This window comes from Thunnus maccoyii, chromosome 18, assembly GCF_910596095.1.
Source record: "Thunnus maccoyii chromosome 18, fThuMac1.1, whole genome shotgun sequence".
Classification (NCBI taxonomy): Eukaryota; Metazoa; Chordata; class Actinopteri; order Scombriformes; family Scombridae; genus Thunnus; species Thunnus maccoyii.
The window spans coordinates 17,209,118-17,230,960 of NC_056550.1; the positions used below are offsets into that span (position 1 = coordinate 17,209,118).

General features: G+C 41.9%; 1 protein-coding gene across 7 annotated transcripts in view; it reads left to right on the plus strand.

The window, feature by feature from the left end:
- sdk2a (sidekick cell adhesion molecule 2a) overlaps nucleotides 1-21,843 on the plus strand; it is a 93,665-nt gene that overhangs the window by 23,593 nt on the left and 48,229 nt on the right. Inside the window, exon 1 of one of the 7 annotated variants that reach the window (XM_042393450.1) lies at nucleotides 9,902-9,934. The exons of the other annotated variants lie outside the window; for them this stretch is intronic. The gene's annotated coding sequence lies outside the window, so the exon portion shown is untranslated. Of the gene's footprint in view, nucleotides 1-9,901; nucleotides 9,935-21,843 lie in introns of those variants that run through there. 7 annotated transcript variants of the gene reach the window in all.

Consider the following 21,843-nt stretch of genomic DNA (forward strand, 5'->3'; position numbering starts at 1 on the left):
GAACTCTCATTGTTGTTCACCAGTAACTTACGCTGTCATCTCAGCGCTGTCAACAAAAAGCAGTGGTTCTTCACCTCAGACACCTGTGGACCAGTTGTGATTGAGAAAAATCTCTCTGGTCCTCTTCAAACCCTTTATCTCTTAAGAGCTTTGATCTCTTACTGGAATAGATTTAGGATTGATTGTCTGCTCCCTGTGTTTGTTTCACTATGAATTTCTGTTTGCTATGTGCGCTGTGTTGTGCTTTCTCTTTTCTCTGGGATTGCTAAGCAGTTGAACACAGGGTTTGTTGTGTTTTCAGAGTCATCAACATGAAAATAAAGTAGATGTTGTTCTTAATGCAGCCTTGCACCAAATGCACAATTTGTTTCCCTGTGCAATAGATACTGAAATGTGAGTTATTACAAACAACTGATGTGTAAATATCCAACGTGATTTCACTAAAATCCCTAATAACCATAATTCTTTGTGCACATTCCTGAAACTCACTCTGAAGTACTTTGCAGTCTGTAACCTGTTTTCTCAGGCTCTTACCTACCATATGTTGGTTTTGAAACTAATTTCTTGTGGTGCTTCAAAATTAGATACTCAAGTCTGAATATTCATTTAATATATTCAGTTGGCGTTTTCTGAAGTACAGAGGAATGCCTGCAGCATTGTTTATGAATTTGAATAACCCTAAAATTATAGAATACAGCAGGAATACAGAGCAATGCTCTGACGTACCTCTAAGAACACCTTTGAAATTATGCGTGTGTGTGTGTATGTAGTACCCTGCTGCATTTTGTTTACACATTACATTTCCTTTACATATTGTTTCTTTGATATGTATTTCAGTTAGCAATTATACAGCGTATCTCGAAGCCAAGAGAGACACTAAGACACAGACAATAGATGAAACAACTGAGAGACGAGACAGTGTTACAGAAAGCTCAGACGAGACAACATGACCTTAGAGACTAAAAAGGGTCCCAACCAGACTAACCTATGACTTGCTAGAGAGCCCGACATCAGTAGCAGTTAGTACACATAGTGCTACCCTAGTTAAGGTCAATGACAAGAAAGATTGTTTATCCCTATCTCCTATTAAGAGACACAAAAGCACTTTTTACAAGTGGAGAGATTAAATGTACCTACTATGACAGTACCTGTCATAGTAGAGAATGGTCCTGCAAGAGAGAGTCTCAGGAAAGAATTCCAAGGGCTTAAGAATGATGTTGCATGCCTGCTCTCTGCCTCTGTAGCTGCATCAGAAAGTATGCCATAGCATGTATCCCAGAACCACAACCAGAAAGCTACTTGAAACTCACATACACATGGAAAGAGAGTGCTCCTAAACCCCAGTATTTTGCTGATGTCTTTTGCTATAGGTGTGGTGAAGATGGTCATTTGCAGTGAGAGTGTCAAAACCCAGAAAATCTCAGAAAAGTGAATAAGCGTCTTCTGAAAACAAAACAGTCAACAGGAAACTTCCCAGGGGCTCAGAAGAGGAACGGCTTGACACTCCAGAGAAGATACGTTCCACAAAGTGTGACATGGTAAAAGAAAGGAAGGCTAATCTGCCAGAGGGTTTAGTAGGGCCTAGCTCTATTGTCTCTGTACAAATTGAGGGCATTTATGCCAAGCTTTACTGGATAGCAGGTTTCAAGTAACCCTATTGCTCCTTTTATGACAGGTATTTGAGGCACCTGCCCTTGACTCCTATTGAGTGCCTGGAGATTTGGGGCCTCAGTGTGGAGCAGTATCCATATGATGGCTATATGTGCTTGAAACTTGAGTTTAATAGAGATGTAGTTGAGACCATAGAAACACTTGTGCTTGTGTCCAGATCCGACCATGAAAGGTGAGATTTCCATTGTGGTTGACACAAACACCTCTATAACTGGGAGACTATTCCATTCCTTCAAAACACATGAGGCATAAAAGAGTAATAAAAGAAGTCTGTGATCTGTTTCAGGAAACTCCTGATGATTCGGCTGAGACAAAAAGAGGAACAGTCTGGTTCACATGGTACAAGCCTTTCACTCTGCCACCTGGTGGAGTTTCAACAGTTGTTGGCATTCCAAGTTTCCTGGAAGTCTCCCTAGTGAAGCTGTTCTTACAGACTCGCCTGAGGAGTGATACCTGTTGTTTAAAATTCAACCACTGTCCACTGTGGTCGCATCGCAGTCACTCTGAGAAATGTGTGACATTGAAATGTAGAATACCAGTTGCTTACCTGTTTCTGGTAGATGTGATAAATACAGTCCCTGAAAAGGAGGGGCTTTATTTCAACTGTCCCCTTCCTCCTTCAACTTTGATTCTCCTGTGCCTTCTGAGTAGAAGGAAAGACTGTGTCAAAATAAAGAGAAAAAAGAGGTTTTCTCCTGCAGTGAGTTTGATGTTGGTTGTGCAAATGCACACAACACAGCATTCGTGTGACAGATGAAAAACCATTCAGAGAACGTTCCAGACACTTACCTCCAGGTGATTTGGAAGATGTGAGAAAACTGAATGAATCTGAATTATCTCAAAGAGGCTGGGATCATTTCAGAATCCAGAAGCACCTATGCTTCTCCAATAGTTGTGGTTTGCAAGAAAAATGGAACCATACATGTGTGTGGACTACAGGACATTAAACAAGAGAATGATTCATGACCAATACATACTCCCTCGTGCGGGAGATGTTCTGTCCTGCCTGAGTGATGGTTCAGCGTGCTTGACCTCCGAAATGGCTGTTTTCAGATCCCTTCAAGTGCTGCTGATAGCACAAGTCGTGGAGAGGATTGGTGATATGGACCTATTGGAAGTCCTGGTGTACCTCGATGATGTAAGCATTTTTGGAAGAACATTGGAGCAGCATGAGTAAAACCTTCTTAGGTCCTGTTCACACCTGGCATTAACATGCCTCTCCACATGCATCTTGAGTGACCACTCATGATCGGATTGAGTAGGCAGCCTTTCAGTGTGGCCCAGGACACATTGCATTCACACCGCAAAAAGAATGTGGTCACATGTGGCCCAGACCACCTCTGAATGTGGTCTAAGAAATTGGATCTCAATGCGTCCTCAATGCGTCTCGGGTGCGTTCACACCTATAATTAAAGCTGCGCACTTGTGATCAGATCACCCAAAACACATGTTAATGCCAGGTGTTAACAGGGCCTTAAAGTGCTGGACAGATTAAAGGAGGTAGTACTAAAGTTATCCTTGGATAAATGCCAGTTCTGCTGCCCCTCTGTAACCTACCTTTGTCATGCTGTGTCTAGCAATGACATTGCTACCGACCCTTCAAAGATTTAAGCTGTGAAATCGTGGCCACACACTGAGAACATCACTGCTCTTCGCTCTTTCCTTGGCTTTTGTGGATATTACAGACAGTTTGTGAAAGATTTCTCCAGAGTCTGTCATCCATGCAGCCAATTATTGCAGCGCTGCATTGTGTTTGGAAGGCTAGGAAAAAGGCAAAGATTAAAAATGATATCAAAGAGGAAAGGAAACCAAAAACAGACTTGCAAACAAAAGAGTGGTACCATCCCCCAGAGCCATTTGGGCCTAGGTGGGACGAAGAATGTGAGAAAGCTTTTGAGACTTTAAAGATAATTCTTACAGAGGCACCTGTCCTGGCCAACCCAAAACTACCTTATGTTCTGCATGTTGATGCAAACAGAGAAGATTTGGGAGGTGTCCTCTATCAGGACCAAGGAGAGGGTTTGTGCCTAGTTGTTTTTGTCAGCAGAAGCCTATTTCCAGCAGAAAAGAATTATCCCACACCTAAGTTGGAATTTTTAGCTTTGAAATGGGCTGTTACCAACAAACTGCATGATAACCTCTATGGAGTCAAGTTTGAGGTCCACACGGACAACATATCTCCCAGCCACAGCTAAGTTGGACGCAGCAGGGCATCAGTGGTTGGCAGAACTGTCAATATATGATTTCAGCCTGAACTATTGCCCTTGAAACAGAATATTGATGTGGATGCATTGTCACAGTGTCTTCATGCAAACAACAATACTTCTCATGAGGAGGAGAAAACCTGCCACCACAGTCCAAGTTGTCTGTCATATGTCGTTGATCAGACCACCTCATTACCACCACTGCAGAGCCGTTGACCTCATGGGCTCATCCAAAAATGCTGTATCCAGAGCCTATTGCAGCTTGTCTTTTTGAGCACTCAGCAGTTGCCCAGAATGATTTCGGCAGACATCTCAAATTCTCAGCAGAAAAACCCATGCATTGGAGAAGTGTGGCAGGCTGTTATTCAGAACAGTGCCGACCGTGCCAACAAAGGGAAACATCCTGATGTGTCATTGTTGCAAAAAGAGTGGGGAAAACTAAAGGTCAAAGACTCTGTATTGTACAGAATAAGTAAGCCACCAAAAAAAACGTTCAGCCAGCAACTGTTGTTCCCAACAGAGTTCAGAGAGACTGTGCTCCAATCCTTACATAACCAATTGGGCCACCTCAGGTTTGACAAGACCTATGGCCTGATACAAGAGAGGTTGAAAAAACTGTCCTATGTGTATTCAGAAGAGGACACAGTCTAAGAGAGCTGCTGAGTTTTCACACCTTAACAGTGATGGAACGATGGATCTCATCTGTATGGATTTCCTGACGACTGAGTCTGACTCCAGAAACATCAATGTGCTTGTAGTTACAGATCACTACACGCAATATGCTCAAGCTTTTGCAACTAAGGATCAAAAGGCATCAACTGTCACCATGGTTCTGTGGGAACAGTATTTTGTCCACTATGGTCTACCAAAGGGAGTGCACTTAGATCAAGGCAAGGATTTTGAGAGTTGCCTCATCCATGAACTTTTGAGCATGCTTGGCATAAAGAAAACCAGAACTACACCCTACCACCCTCAGGGTGATCCACAGCCTGAGTGAATCAGCAGAACTCTACTTTACATGCTCAGAACCCATGAAACAGAAGACAAAAATAAATGGAGTAAACATCAGCCATCTTGTGTGTGCTGAATGAGTCAATTGGCCATTCTCCATGTTTTCTAATGTTTAGACGAGAAGCCAGGCTGCCAGTAGACATGACATTCGGGGTCTCAAGTGGTGGTACCTCCACCAAATCCTATTTAAGGTATGTTAAAAAGATGAAATGTGAGCTGAGAGGAAACAAGCAACGCTATGATCAGAGAGTTAATTTCTGTCCATTTGTCTCTGGTGATGGGCTATTGATCCGAAACCTTGGACTACAAGGGGAAAACAAGCTTGCTGACAGTTGGAAAGCTACTCCTTACAGTGTGGAAAGTCAACTGCCTAGTTTGCCCATGTTTAAATAGAAGCCAGAAAATGGACATGGTTCTGAAAAAATACTGCACTGCAATCACATTCTGCCTATTGGACAGGAGGTGCAGCTGCGGCCTGAGAAGAACAATGAGATACCTAAACCTAAAAGGACAGCCAGCAAAGGACTCAAAGCAAAGATAACTGAGAACTGTGATCTCTCTTGTTTACGGGCCCCTGAACGGGATGACAAGATGGAGTCTGCATCCGACTCAGAAGATGATGAAATGGGTGTACAGCACGACTATCATCCACCACAAGAATTACAGGAACCAGAACCTCAGAACAATGAACACTCCAAACCTTTCAGTTCGAATTTGGATCTAGCTGTCGTCACAAGTAACTCAGGAATGGAAGAGGCCACAGGTGAAGAACCTGTAGCGGGGGATGAGGATGAACCCCTAATACAAAATAGGACTGCTGAGAGGTATCCTGAAGCCAAGAGAGACACTGAGACACAGATGATAGATGAAACAACTGAGAGATGAGACTGTTACAGGAAGCTCAGACGAGAGAACCTGACCTCAGAGACTAAAACGGATCCCAACCAGACTAACCTACAACTTACTAGAGAGCCCGACATTAGTAGAGGTTAGTGCACATAGCGCTACCCTAGTTAAGGTCGATGACGAGAAAGATTGTTTATTCCTGTCTCCTAGAGATACAAAAGCACATTTTAAAGCACTTTTTAAAGGGAATGTTTACAACCTATTTATAACAACCTATTAAATGAAGATAATGTGATTTATGTCGTTATCCATGTCATGAGGACATGACCATTTTGGTGGGGGGAGAGTATCGTACCCTGCTACATTTTTTTTACATATTACATTTTGTTTACATATTGTTTCTTTGATATGTATCTCAGTCAGCAATTATACAGTATATCTCAAAATATGTGCTGGTTAAATTAATCGCTGGAGTATAATAACTTTTGCATTAATTTATAGTTAGGTACGATGTTGAAATGTTCTCTGTTTTAAGTAGTCTTTGAACTTCTCAGGTCCTTTTTCTTCTGGTGTTTATTTGGGGTGGGAATCTTTGGGAATCTCACCATTCAATTCAAATCCAATTCTTTTGTGTGTGATTCGATTCAGAGTCAATTCTGGATTGAATGAATAGAAAAGGAGGGCAGGCCTATTTTCAGTCTCTTGCTCCAGTATACTGTCTGCCGAACCATTCGCTGGTGTCCTTAGTCCACTGAAATACAATATGAAACATAACTGCCAGATAAGATAAATGGTCCGCAGCCTTTTTATTTTAAAAAGTTAACTGCATTATTGAATTAAATAATTAATGTGAAAGCATCTTACAGTCTGCTGCCTGTATGAGAATAATAAAATGAGGGAGAGGTGGATTGCTCTGCTGTGTTGTTATTAACGTCATGTCTCCAGCAGTGGAGAGCAGCCTCTCTGCTGCACTGTTAGCTCTGGGGACTGACATTGTTGTCCAACATGCTGAGCGGGTGCAGGGTTTTTGAGGTGAAACAGACTGAGCACCAAGTTATTTTCTTCAACTCAGAGAGTGTTTAAGTTGTTTGTGCTGCAGTGTGTGTTTGTCAGCTGTTCTCATTTGTTACTGCTGGAGTTCACTGCTCCACTCTCCTAATGTTAGTCTCCGAGTGATGGCGCAGAAAGTTCACAATATACTTAACGTTTGTCTCGCAAAGGTAACTATTTAGACATTAAATCAAAACATGCTTGCAACCACTGCCTTTTGTGAAGATGAACTCTAGCGTATGTGTGCCGTAGACTGTCTAGGTGCTGCGCTGCCCTTACATTTGAGTTTTGCCTTTTCATTCTGTCAGCATCACATTATTAACTAACATTTAGAAAACAGATTTTTGAGATTTGTGATTTGATTCAGAATCGTTCATCGGGATGCATCTGAGAATAGATTTTGGGTAGCCAGGTGTAAATCTGTTATTAGCCAACCAGGGCCAATCAGGAGATGAGTATCATAACCTACCAGGCTCTTAGAGGGATGGGACTAGAAAGAGCAAGAAACTGTTAAATTACTCACCAAAGTTGTTAGCCAGGGGTTTTATCTCAGTGTGTAACCCTGTTAAAATGGGAGCGTGAGCTGTGTTTTGGAGTTGTTTTTAGTCAGTAATTCTACTAAACTGGTGTAACTGCCATAACCACGTGTGGACTGTTGCTAGTTAGCTATTGCCCTTGGTAGCTGGGAAGAGACTTTTGCATGGTAATGATATGATGATATGGACATTTTTAGTTAGAACATAGGAAATATACTAGTGTTTGTGAATTTCTGGATAGTGTGCTTTGGATGCTGCCACACATGTTGCTGCAGTTAGAGGTGCTCAGGACTTGCTGCTGCATACCAGAGAAACCTGCCTTTTGCACACAGACAGAGCCTCTGGATGGCTTTCTCCATCGCCCAGCTCACCACTGAACATGATTTGAGGATTTGAAAAGACAGTTATCAACAGCTTTCTGAGTTTCTAAGGATCAGTGAGTACAGACAATATTTTCTGTGAGGATTTCAAATGAGCTCCAACAAGCGCGCCAACAACATGGTACCATAAATTGAGGGACAAAACCCTGGGTGTTTTGTTTTATTTTGTTTGGGATCAGTAATATTTTTTTTTCTGTTATTGCATTCAGGTCTTTGTGGTTTAGTATTTGTTAATGTTTGATAGAAATGCGATTCATATGGTAAAAATAGGGGCTATATGCATGGGAGTTTTAAGCTCACAATAACAGTATAGCTATAAAATAATAAATGTCCAAATTTGTCAATTACTATAGACACATCTTAATTGTGTATTCTCACCAATTCCCCTCCCTTGCACAGATGTTATCAGGTATTAAAAGGTATGCCATAACATGCTGTAAAATGAGAATTGAGTGGGTGGGCTACACTTGTGCTTGTGTGTGTGTGTGGGGGGGGGGGGGGGGGGGGGGGGGGGGGTTGAGTGTAGAGGGAAGAGGATGGTGGATGAGAGAGAGGGTTGGTGGGGTGTTGGGCATGCGTGATCCCTTTGACTGGGATCCAGATCCACAGGCGGAGAGCACTGAGCCCTCAGTCAGCATATCACATAAAAGCACCAGGCTTTGCAGGATTGCAAACTGGGAGTTTATTTTTTCCTCATTTGTTTTCCTTCCTCTTGGTGAGGACAGGTTTTCTACTATTGTGAGGAGTACACAAAAGAGTCTACCATTATCACAGCCGTAATCGACCATTACAGTTTCTCTCCCACTAGAGTGCTCGTTAACTGCAGGACAAAAAGCCTCCAAAACAGACAACGTGTTCTGGTGCAAACAACAGGGTGGTTCACCGTGCCAGCTTAAACCAACAGCTTGTAAATTGAATCCTGTGGCATACAGTCAAGTTTACAGTGTTCAGTGGAGCTTTGCCACTATCAACCAGCCAGCAGAGCCCCAAACTGACCCTAGGGCTCAACAACACCTGGCTCTTCCCTAGTTAATCACAGGCAAAGATCCAATCTAAACAAAAGTGTCAGACGTGAACCATGCTTATACATCACAGTATTTTTATGCTTCAAAAACAATGCTTTTGCTTAATGCCAACAGTTTGATAGTCTATGTCAGCTGTGGCTAGTCTAATTCACTGTGTATCTCACTGTGTCTGCATCCATTTACAGGTTTTTGTTCCCTTTGTCAAAGCATATTATTAACACTAATGGGCTTAGAATCATACATGATCGGAACTGTCAGCATTTGGATAAAAATAAAGGCTAGTTGAAGATGGAGTAAGTGTTTTTAAGTGTGTGTGTGTGTGTGTATTTGGGGCCAAACTGTTACCTGTGTGTGTACGTTGGCATGCAACTTTACCTATGCTTTGAGTGGCTCATTCAGGGGGCACACTCGCGACAAATATCCAGTTGCATCAGAGAAATTATGTGCGACAGCAATCACTTTACATTCCCAGAACCGAGCAGATGGAGCGTGCTATACGGTGAAATAAACACACTGGTAAAAATCAAGCCAGCTCTGGGGGGAAGGGGACAAAAAGTCACAGAGAAAACAACATTTGGCAGGGCTTTGTTCAGGATTGTCCACTGCGTTGATGGACTTAAGGTACAGAATTAATCTGTTGATTGAAGTAACATTTGTCCTTAACACCATGTCATCCGTTTATTTTAAACACATCTCTCCATCTCTCAATCAGCTCTCTGCTCTTCAGATGTCTTCTGCTTTAAGTGTTTTGGTCAAATAGGATTATGAGGGAGTGGTCCACATATGGCCTGTACTGGTCCCTAGTCCTGCTGGGAGATGTAATCCCACCCTCCGTCCCCTCTTGCTCTGCTGCATTATCAGATGGCCAGTATGTGTAGTAGTATTATGCCACATACCACCACTGTCAGCACCCTTCCTTCACAAAGTACCATGGACTTTGTAACATGTATTATCAGTGAATCTCCTTTATAAGCCGTTGTCTCCCCCAAATTGTGGCTGACCAGGGTGTTTGATATACTATATTTGGTGGGATGGGGGGGGGGGGGGGGCGGGCAGAATGGACCTGCAAGGAGATTACAGTGAGGGAAGTAGAACAACAACAATGTACGGATTACAGGCAGGATTTGTGTGAGAAATACATGATATCCTCTCTCATCCCTTTATCAGATTGGCGGTGATGGAGAGGCAGTGGTGGCTGGGACCAGAGAGAAGTAGGTTTGGATTCATTAGGACAGAGCCAGATCAGGACAGAGAGTGATGATAGCAGTTCATAATTCAATAGAAAGTCATCTCACAGTCAGATGAGGCAACTGCCTGTATAAGTCCAACTTAAAATGTAATATTAGAATCTGCCTTTTCCTAAAATGAGAGAATAAATTTGCCGATTGGATAATTTCTGCAATCTATGTTTCAACTTGACTTGATTCATGAATTTCCATAATTAAATTGCATTACTGTACTCTTAAGTGCAACAATTTAGCAAACAATGACATTTGTTCCTCAACCAGAATAGTCTTCTGAAAACATGTTGCAAGAGGAAAAAAACAGTATTTAAGGCCATTTTCAAATTTTTATCAATGTTGTTTCTTCCAGGCTGCCCTGTGTTTATTTTCAATATGTGTCAGTGTTGCAATTGTTGCATGGTAATGCACAGATTATGCTGAAACCTCTTTTGGTTGTGCATTCAAGGAAACTCTTGTCTTTAAGATTTGTGAATTGGCTGCTGAAAACCCATTTTAAAAGAGCAGTAATGTAAAGTACATTGTACTTGCTGTTAATAGACTAAAACACTCTAAACAACTAGTAGGCTAAAGTTCTTTAAGAGAACACAAGATGGGCATTTTTCTGAAGTGAAGTAGTCCACATAGTTAATGGGAGCTTCTTGAATCTCAGCAGTGAGGGAATTATAATTTAACCTATACAGACAGAAAATCAATTCTTTTCCTCCCATGAAGCTGTACGCAAACACAGAGAAATCAACAACATGTCCTTTACCTATAGTTATCTGTATTGACCGAGGGGGAAATGAACAAACAGCTCCCTGCCGTATTTATTGCCTGTGTTCAAGTGAACCCAACTCTGACAGCATCAACCAGACAAGGCTGGGTCCCTCACTAGTCAAGCTGACACACCTTCTCACAGTGCTGTCCTCCCACACCTTTCTCTCCCATCCCTCCACTTGTCTCCTCTAAATAGCCACAGTATAGGGTTCCTATGAATGCAATCACTGTAAAGACAAAACTCACCAAGCTTGACTTTCTGCAGTGTAGTTCCACCACAGTGCCAGACAGAGGGAGTTGGGGAAAGTGATAGACAAATGAAAGAGCAAAGAAGTGAAATAGCGACAGAGAAGATAGAAACTAAGAAAGGCTAGGAGCTGAGGGAATAATAGAGTGAGAGGACTAGGGAAGGAAACAGATCGAACAAGAGGATGCCATGACAATTATAGGCAACAGAGCCCCTAACGTCAAAGTGGAACCCTATTTCTGGGAGCTGTCTATTCTTCCGAATGTGAGACAGTAAATACCTTGTTTCTATCTTCCCCAGACGTCATTGTGACCACCGATTCCACAATGGAAACCCTGATGAGGAGCACATGCAATTGCTCTCTTTTAATAAAATCTCACAGTTCCCATTACACCCCGGCACAATGGGCCTCACGCCTGGCCGCTGATTGAGTTCCTACTCTTGGGGAACCATAATAGCAGCCAAGCCACTCCCCAAGCCTCTCCTCTCCTCTCCTCTTTTCCTCTTTTTTTCTTTCCGTCCTTGCTACATTTCCTCCCGCACGGAGGAAAGAGTGAGACCTGCTGTCTTTGACTGTTATTGATCTGATTGATAAGTGGCCACTTTTAAATTGTTACCTCATCTTATTGATGTGAGGCACACCTTTATCAGGGTGGCCTTAGTAGCCTTGGAGACAGAGTCTGTCAAAGAGCAGTGCTGATTATGAGGGATTTTGTGTAGGTTTGCTGAAAGAGTCACGGGGTGAGTTGGATTCCTTTGCCGGGGAAAGGGCGAGATGGTTCTCAGAAGTGGGTTAGGTTGTGGGAAAGGGGATTTATTTGGTGTAATTGTGCTTTCTTCTCCGGCAGTACTTTAGCCTTAAGCATAAATACACTTTGAAGGAGAATTCACCTCAAACTAGAAACACAACTAAAGAATGGATGTAGAAACAGTAACTATTCAGTGTTTGAATTACAGATCAGTTAATTTGCGTAAAAAACAATAAGACCTCAACAAAGTCTTCAAATTTTTAAAACCACTTTAATATCATTATCAATGCCTTACATGAAAGAGGTCCATAAATATTAAGTTGGCCATGCATAATGATAGAATAGCATTAAATCTGTCATAAAATCCATTTTTAATCTACCATCAAGGAATTTAGTCAGTGGTGGCCAGACCATGACCTCATCTGACCTTTGCAACTTTTTTGAGGAGTGGTTGCAGCATTGAAACGCAGCAGCGGTTGGAACAGTCGTGTGGCTACTACAAATTAAAGGATGAGCATGAGACTCAGATTTGATTCATTAAATTCTACTGACTCACACCCACTTTTAGGGCCTTCACTGCATAGTCCGCATCCACTTTGTAGTGGATCAAAGAGGTAATTTTCTTTTCCTTGTTGACTTGTAATAATATAATCAAAACATCATATGAGCATATGCACAGCAAGATTATGAGCATACGAACATACATTCTGATCTGGTACATAAAAAACACACACACAGCAGTAAACAGACAAACACACACACAGGCTTCCTCACAGGTGGTAACCCATTAGAGACCTTTTGATTAGCTGTTTTCAAGATGTGAGTCAGGTAAACCGAGGCGCTCCCTGCTGCTGTGTGATGCTAGTAAAGGTCAGCAGCTGGTGGCTTTGCTCCTGTCTGCACTACACTTACTCCCTAAACAGAGCTCAGACACCCTGGGAGTAAGGAGAAAAAAAAAAAAAAAGCTTGTATTCACCAGCTGTCTTCATGTGAAGGCCACACATGTATGCTCCAGAGAAGACATACAGAATTGTAAGCAGGCATTTTAAAACGAAAAAAAAGGAATGTGCAATTTTGCGCTTTACACCACTTTCTTAGATAAGAGTATAGCTTCCAGATATCACTTTTTTTTTTTTTTTTCTTGCAGGGATGATTTCAGATTTCTTAACTTGGCAGAGTATGTGAAAGCGAGGAGGAGAGATAGAAGAAAAGAGAGATGTTCGTTCTGTCACTGTCCAGTCTACTGTTTAACTTCAGTGTTTCATGTAGGTCAGAGCTCTTGATGCACGCTTTCTCTCTCTCTGATACTCCCCAGGCCTGCCATCAGTTGCTTATGTCATATTAATTTCATATGGACTAGTAGATGGGCAGCCTTTGATGTACTTTATATTGATTTTTAGTGTATTACTTATATTTGATCCAGTTGGTTGACTTGTCTATGTGTGAGGGGACTGATACCATGAAGATAAGGGTGTCAGATCAGTCGGGTGCCATGCTTTATTTCCCCCTCGACAAATCCGCCGAAGTTTTCACATCTCATCCCTGCACTGCGATGACAGCCCGACAGGAGCGGTCCGGCCCGACACACATTGCAACGATAGACAGCTCATGCTGAGAATAATGCCACCGTTGCTCATGCTGACAAGAGCACATCCCTTCTCATTTCACTGAGAAGGGATGCAGAGAGAGAGAGAGACGGGGGAAGGGAGAGTGTGGAGGTGGGAAAAAGAGCAAGGCTGACTGGCATCCAGTCAAGGAAAAAAGACCGATTTTTGAGCTCCACACAGTCTGCCACCATGATGGTAATCCTTCAGCAACACCCTTCTTCTGCTGTGTAGGTAGACTGTCAGACTGATAAACAGATGCACACACACAAACCTGGATTATATAAACCAGGCCTGTACATCTGTAAGCAACTTATATGCGTGGTAACACGCTGCTCAGTAATATTTTGACACAGAAATAATTGTTTAGCAATGAAAAAGCCGTGACCAATACAAATGAATCACTACTATTTGTTATCACATGTCTAAAATCAAGTATGATCAACTAGTATGGCAAAAAAAAACTTTTCCTGAACATTCTCAGTGATAATAATATTAACATCAGCTGATACAGGTAGAAGTTTTTTTTGTTTAAATAATGACTCTGACCTTGTAGGATAGTACCAACAATTATTGTGTGTAAAATGAGCATACGCATCTCATTCGCACTTGTATAAATGCACGGTAATGATGACATAGTCAGCAACATAACCTCAGCTTTCTTCAAAAGTCTTAACATCGGTCAGTGTTGAGATTTTCAGGGCAGTTAGTTGTGTGCACCCACGTTATTAAATCACAAGACATATGCTTTCCTTTCTTCCCTGAACATTGTGTACAGAAAATATGTCTCCTGCCGGTGAAAATGTGCCAAAATCATGAGTGATTTCATACTACACTGAAAAACAACCAGTCATTTGTTATGTTAGAATGTGGGTGTGTGGCTCTTTGAGACTAATGTGATTAAGTACCACACAAATAACTTTGACTTGACTTTTCTTATTAGGGGTTGGACCTGTTAATCCTATTTTAAATGTAAGCTTACATCTGTGATTTTCACTTCAATAATTACACCCACTTTTAGCTTTAATGTTTGCCATTATTTTTCATATTAGAATGACAAACATCCTCTAAGATGATTTTGAAAATATTCTCTTTAATTTTGCTTAAATTGGACATCGGTACTGTAAATATAAAATCAATCCTGTCCAGCCTGCTTTATACTGCTGGGATTTAATAGCTAACATGTTATGAGAAGATGCACTCATTTATTCTGTAGGTGAAGCAGAGAGTAAGCAAGTACAAGATTGATATATATAATATATTGGAATAAAATGTAAAATACATAAAAGAGTAGTGAATAATGAGTATTATTTTTGTGAGGAGACCCAAGTTTTAAACACATAAGGCAGCACAGCACAGGACCAAGTACTCAATATATAAACATGACATTCTCTGGTTGATATGCATTGGATTAGATCAGAGTGGATTAGAGGAATGTGGAGGCAGGTTGGTGAGAACAGATCACCTAGATTGAAGAGGGATTTCTAACACTTCTAAATGAGATATGGGCACGCCTTCAGAGATAAGAAGCCACATATGAAAATGGGTCAATTGTTCTGCAGGTTTAGCTTGTGATTAAGAAGATTACGTTCCACCAGTGAACAACAATGGCAAAGTCAGACAGCAGCCCAGTTGTACTTAGCCACTCCGTCAGCCTGGCTGATCCCTATTCTGTCCTTTCACCAGCATTCAGACTTTCATGTTTTGAGCGATGGGTCTTAAGTACTGAGGCTGTGCTTGTCAGGCAGCTGATTTTCTGCTGGAACAGAACATAACAAAGCACAGTATCATTTGCCTCATTCCCCAACCAAAGGCTGTTTTGATGAAGGTTTGTGCGGGTGTGTTTCTGGTCCCACCACCTCAATCTCCATTTTTCAGAGGAGAGTGATTAGAGCAGGGGCACTTAGGCCAGAGCTAGTAGACTGCTATTGATTGATCAAACCTGGCCATTCAGTCCTGGAGAAGAGGGAGGGTTTCAACGCAGTCTTCTATCCTTCTCTAATGAAAGGGAGGCAAAGCTTGCTGCCTCCTTTGATCCAGATGGGATTAAAACAGTGTTGCTTATGGAAGTAGAAAGATCAGGGCTGACTGTTTCTCCGTCTGTCTGATGTACTGCTGGGAAATATATACAGTCCTCTGCTGTGGAGTTAGAGAGTGGGTCAGTTCATGGTGGGGACAGGAGTTCTGATTTACTATCAACTCTCAGACCACTTGCCATTACTGTGCTTTGATCACCAGCATCATCAGTTTCTCATCTTTATTTATTTTCACTCTCTGTTTTCTCTCTTCTGCGGATTTATGAGATACGGGCTGTGCCTCTATCTCTTGTTTCTCTGTTTGTTTCTCATTTCCTTCCAGAATCATATCTGTGTTTGCCGCTATTACATGTTTCCTGTGTTTCTACGAACAGTTGTCTTTGTAATGCATCACAAGCCTTCCACTGAAGGCAACAGATCTGAGGTTTTTGACAGTCTGTCTGTTTCCAACAAGGCAGGTTAGAATCAATAAGATCATTTATTTATGCACAACAGCGCCTTGGACTGCAATTTGAAGGAAGTCCTGAAAAAGACTAATAAACTTGAAGCCACGCTTTCAGTAATCAAAGCTGATTTTCTCTGAGAGAAAACATTTTCGCGGGAGCTGGTGAGGTGGAAGGCTTTGATACAGCCTAGAAGCCTTCATAAAATTTTTAGATGTAGAGAGAGTAATTGACATTTTTTTGCAAGTTGGCAGTCAGAACCACATATGCTTTGCCAAATGGGACCTCAAGTTTGTGCGGTCAGTCTCTTTCTTTCTCTCCCCCTCTCTGTCTCTCTCTCTCACAAACACACAAACAGACATGCACTCTCACACACACACACACACACACACACACACACACACACAAACACACACACACACACACACACACACACACACACACACACACATTCTGTCAGGTTCATTTTCAGTTTGATCTGTTTTATGGATTTCTCTCACAGCTCAGTTGAAAATTCAATTAATTGAGCCAAGCTGTGAAATATCTATCAGATCAGGATACAGTCATTTTTCAGTGTGGACCATGCAGTATTCATATCTGCATGATGCATAGAGTGCAAAACATAAACCAAGCTGGACCGTTGATATATGCACATATCTGCCTGATTTATCTGTACTGCTACTCACACAAATATTGAGGCAGGCACTTTCGGTGATGAGGCGGTCGACCAGGTACTTAGGTTTTCAAGCCTTGGGGCAGTGGAATGCGCTATGATATGTGCTGTGACATGTGGCCCTACTGTTAACCGTACATTTGTTGTATGCCCTTGTCCAGCTTTTGTTTGTGTAGCCTTCAAGCTGTTTAAAATTACATTATGCTAAAACTGGCCACCAGAGGGGTTTTGTGTGGCTATTTAACACACACAAACAGATTCACCCACTTATATGTTACCACAGAGGGAAGGTGGAGTTGTTAAAGAGACACTGATAGCTGCTGGCAGAAGCTGTAGCTCCGTCTGATCGTGCTCTCTGGGAGCGTTGTGCATGAGAGAGCGAAAACACAGCAAGTGGCATCAGACAAAGTGAGAGAGAGCCTATTTGTCGCGTTCATCCTCTCCGTCCAACTACCTTCTCATTAGGCTGGAGACCGGCAAGCTGCGTGAGGCCTGGTGTGCCTGCCAGAGAAAAACCTGACATTATCACCTATTTATCAGAAGTTGCTGAACTCGTTGTTGCACTACCAGGCATCAATGCATCAATAAATCAGCGATCACTCTGGGCGGTTTTGACTTCTATAGCTTCCTGCCACCCTGACACACTTTTATATACTCCGTTTTATTCACTTTTTATGTGCTGGGTTGATGTATTTTATTGAGCTAGTTACTACAGAACATAAACTAGAGATTACAACCTTGTGCATAAAAAAAATCTGCCCCCAGAGAGAAATGGAAGCAATCTGTTTTTAATATACTCTACTTCTCATTCTCTGCACTGTTTCCACACTTCACTCTCCGTCACTCAGGCTTCCTTGCTTGTTGCCTGTGAATGTATGCAGAAACCGAGCAACATTGTTTTTATATCCTATTATCCAGAGAATTTTGCCCGACCCTCTCACCCCTCAATTTCCCTCCGTACTTTACCTTTCTACCTGTGAAGACTTTCCAAAGCAGATGCTGTTATCTCCCAGGCTTTCAACAGCCTGTCACATCCACTAGCTGCTCCCTTCTTCAAAAGCTGTCTCCCCCTACCTTGCTGGATGCACTCCCTGCAGTTCCTGATACCTGCTGGGAGGCGCTGCCAGTGATGTCAAACTTGGACAACTGTGAAAAAAAGGGGGAACCGACACAAGGGTCAGAATGATGGAAGGAAGGAGAGAGCATATGAGTGAGAGAATGAGGGGTGCCGCTGCAATAAGGTTGTTATTTATTTTTTTTCCTTCTGTTTCCAAAGCTGACTTTATTGATTTTTCTAACCTGAAACACAGCCACAGTAGAACCTTCCATCGTCCTATAGATTGGAATTGATTGCCTTGAGGCTCTCTTGTCCTGTAAATATTTGCAAGGCTTTATTGATTCCATTAGTGGCTGGCTGCTATTTGTGACAGTGGTATGGATGGTCGCTGTTGGTAAGACTAAACTAATGCTGGGAGGCCGGTGTTCTTTTTGTTTTTTTGTTTTTTTTTCACATTACATTAAGGTCTTGTTTCACACGTGTATTGCTGTATATGACCTGTCCTTGCAACCATTATGAGGCAAATGGTCACCTGCTTGATTTGTGTGCCACTTTCTGAAAGCAAGCCATTCAGGTGGATGATATACTAGCTCACAGCCATTCGCATTAGTCCGTTTATTCATCCTCAATGAAGGCATCAATACTCTATTTACTGCCAGATATTTGTATATGAAGCCATGCACACAGGGATGGAAAAAGTACAAGAATATTTTATTTAAGAAAAAGTACTTTACTTTACAAGTAAAAATGAAATTACTTTTGTAAAAATGTATTTTGATAAAAGTAAAAAGTAGGTCATTAACATATACTATAGTATAGCGTAACAAAATCTATGTCCAGACCAACAATACATATCTTTTCTATAGACAGACACTTTGCAGTCTGTGCATTAAACTGATTATCACACACACAGCACTACGTTCTTATGTAATGCAGTCATTGTTGACATTCTCCTCTGTCTGAGTGGCATCATGTTAGCCTTCACAGTCTAATTTTATTTCATTGTTTTTTGTTTTTTTGTCCCACAAACTGTTCACAAACTGCTAGGCCCAACCCAGGTTTTACTACCCCCCTCATTCCCCCCAACACTTTACCAGTGAACATACAGTACATTTAAAACATGTAACTTTTACAAGTAACTTTTTTTTTTGGCTCCTGTCTTTGGTTCCATTCAGTTTATTAAGACTTTTTCATGTGACTTCTGTTCTTACTCTGTAATAGGTGCGATTTGTGGGGCAGCGGAGGCAAGTTGTGAACAAGCTGATAAGCTGATATGGCAAAATTGTTATCAGACAGTTGCTACTTTACACATACTATACTTTACAGCAATTACAGAGCGACATTATCATTCATTTTGACTCGTGTTTCTGTCCACCTGATAAATGTAAGTTCAATATTCATTCTCTTTCAACTCCTTTGGTCTCTATCAACTTTAGAGCTTTTTCTCACAAAACAGCTGCCTGTTACAGCTGAAAATGAGAGTGGTGAGATTGGACCAAAATGGTAAAGTTGCAGGCCGGACAGCTTAACAATGAACCGAAACTCAATAAAGCTCCATAAAGCCGAGAGGAGCTGCAAAGTCAAGTGATGAATCTCTGTTGGTTCATCACTATGATTGATGCCTCTGACATTACTCATTGTCATTTGATACATTGCTATTATAAAAAAATATTGATTATAGCCACCTTTAGTAAAAGTAAAATACATAATATTTTAATGCTCAAAAAAATACATAGTACATAAGAAAATAGGACAAGAGAAAATGTAACTCATTGCTTCCACCCCACAAACGATGACAGAGATGTGTTTTGTAGCTAGGTGTGGAGGGCCTGACCTTGGATGTGATCCACACTAGTTCAACCTCGTACTGGTATGATAGAGAGCTCTAAAAGTGCTGTAGTCTCATACTCATAAAGCCTAAACACAATGCTCTTATAGGGGCCAGGGATGTACAACAGATATATAGGGTGGGTGTTTCAACTAATCTGAGGAAGCGAGGGGCTGCGAGATGCTGCTTAAGAGCACAGCGGAGAGCGAAGTGGCCCACGCACTGCTGCTCCGTTAACCCTCATCTCCTCAAACTTCCCCCCCGCCTGCATATTCTACTGTTGTCTGAGGAACACAAAGACTATTTTCAGGCAGCCAATCCACACAAGAGTGGGAAACTGCAGCCCTGCGTGCCCCTAAAAGCCTTCATGACTTTTTAATCGGTGGCTCAGGGCGGTGCGTCCGGCGGTTGGAGAGAGGACCCCACTGCCAGAGCTCCACTCCATGGAGGGATCAAATCCCCCCCGCTTAAATCTCGTGCCTGTCAAAGCAGTCAGGCATGGAGGCAGCGGATGGGTGGAATCTGAAGGTGAGAGAGGGAGGGAGTTGGCAGTGGAAAAGAGCAGTTTGCGGTTGAGAAGGGTGGATGGGTAGAGGAGAGCCAGGAGGGAATGTTTGTAAAGGGAGAAAGAATTTATGTAAAACTGCTGAGAGAAGGAATAGCCCTGCACCAAAATAGCAATTTCTGAGGTGAAAAAGAGTTTGTTCAGTGGACTTGTAAGAGAAAAGTGATGTGTGTGTGTGTGTATGTGTTTTCGCGTGCATGGTACGTTTGGTAGGGGCAACACAGCGTTTGGAAGTGATGGATTGTTACAGCATACCAAACAGAGTGGGAAAGGTGGGTGGTGGATTTTATTGGAGAGCTGGAAAGGTTTTGTGATGAATAATAGTCATGAGTGAATTGGTCATCGTCAGAACCCTCCAGAGCCTATTGAATCAGTAAGGCTAGGGTTTTGCAATGAGCTTCAGCCATGAAGATCAGCCTGTTGGGTCGTAATAGATGGAAAGTGAGTTGATGGAGGCAGGAGGTACAATAGATGAGGCTAGCTCTCACTGCTGGAGCGGCATTTGTCTGTGGGGAAATGGGCCACAGGAGAGACCTGTGTTCCTCCCACACACTGTGCAGAGATCAGAGAGCGATATGGATGGATTTGATGATCAGGCACATGCACACACACACACACACACATACATACACACATGCACGGGTGCATGCACACATACAATGAGACTCGGAGCAAAGTAAACATGCTACAAGGGTAACATGCAGGCTAATGATGCCCTGATGACCCTTCGCTAATGATTTCCCTCAACTCAGCCAGGAACATGATGGGCTTTGATCTGTCTGTCATTAAGGGACTGTTGAGTGCATGCACGTCTCTTTAATCTGATGAAGAATTCAAATATACATGCATCGACTCACTGGAGACGCACACACATGTACAAGCATGTATCCAAATATGAATTACATATGCACACTCACATTCAGAGACACAAATAAACTCTTACTGTACACATCTGCAATTACTGTAGCCTATATAAAGGTCAACAAGAACTGCAGTGATACTCATCGCGCACATACACACACACACACACACACACACACACACACACGCGCAGGAAAGCACAAAAAGCTCTTGAATCCATGACAGAGATTAAACATGTCATTTACTCGTAATGGTAAAAGAGCAGTAATAAATAAAACAGATGATTTATTAATATCCAGAGTTGTAATCCACTGCATTATATGTGTATTAAAGCACATTACTTACCATGGCATGGTGAGCGTTAAAGTGCTTCTAATAAAATTCTTAAGTGCCTACAGGCATTTCAAATAAGCAGCAGATCTCTGAGCAGTATATCCTCAGTGTCTCACTAATGGGACTGATGTAAATATGTTCATTTGTGAATCTTCCCTCCAATTTAGCATTGCTCATATTGTAGATGAAGATTATCCAGGGATTATGAGGCTTGAAAAAAAAACGCTATTTGATGTGTATTTATGCACGGCTTATAGATGTAGTAATATGGAATTAGGTCCCATCATGGGTGGAAAATACAAACGTGAAAAAATAAAAATTGTCACTTCTTCCTCCCCCATCTGGCTCCCTGTCAGGTTGTCATTTAGTGATATTCATTTCCAAAAGTGGAAATTTAACAGACGTTTATGATGCAAATCACAGGCTATAACTCTATGTGGTGTGGAGGGCCGCATTAAGCCTTCAAATCACTCATGCCGTTGCTTGGGCGCCAGTAGCATTATGCCATATTCGCTTGATCGTTCGCATATATTTCAGTGCGTGATTGCAGCCAGCAACAGTCAATGCCTCCGCTTTGTAGGTCCTCAAAGGCGGAGAAAGTTCAGAGAATTACCAACATGATTTTTTTACACTTGTGTGTTAAGAGCAGTGGTGGGAACATTTCAATAACACAGCGTTAGAAAAAATGCTCTGAATACATTAACCTGATGGAAGATGGTGTTCC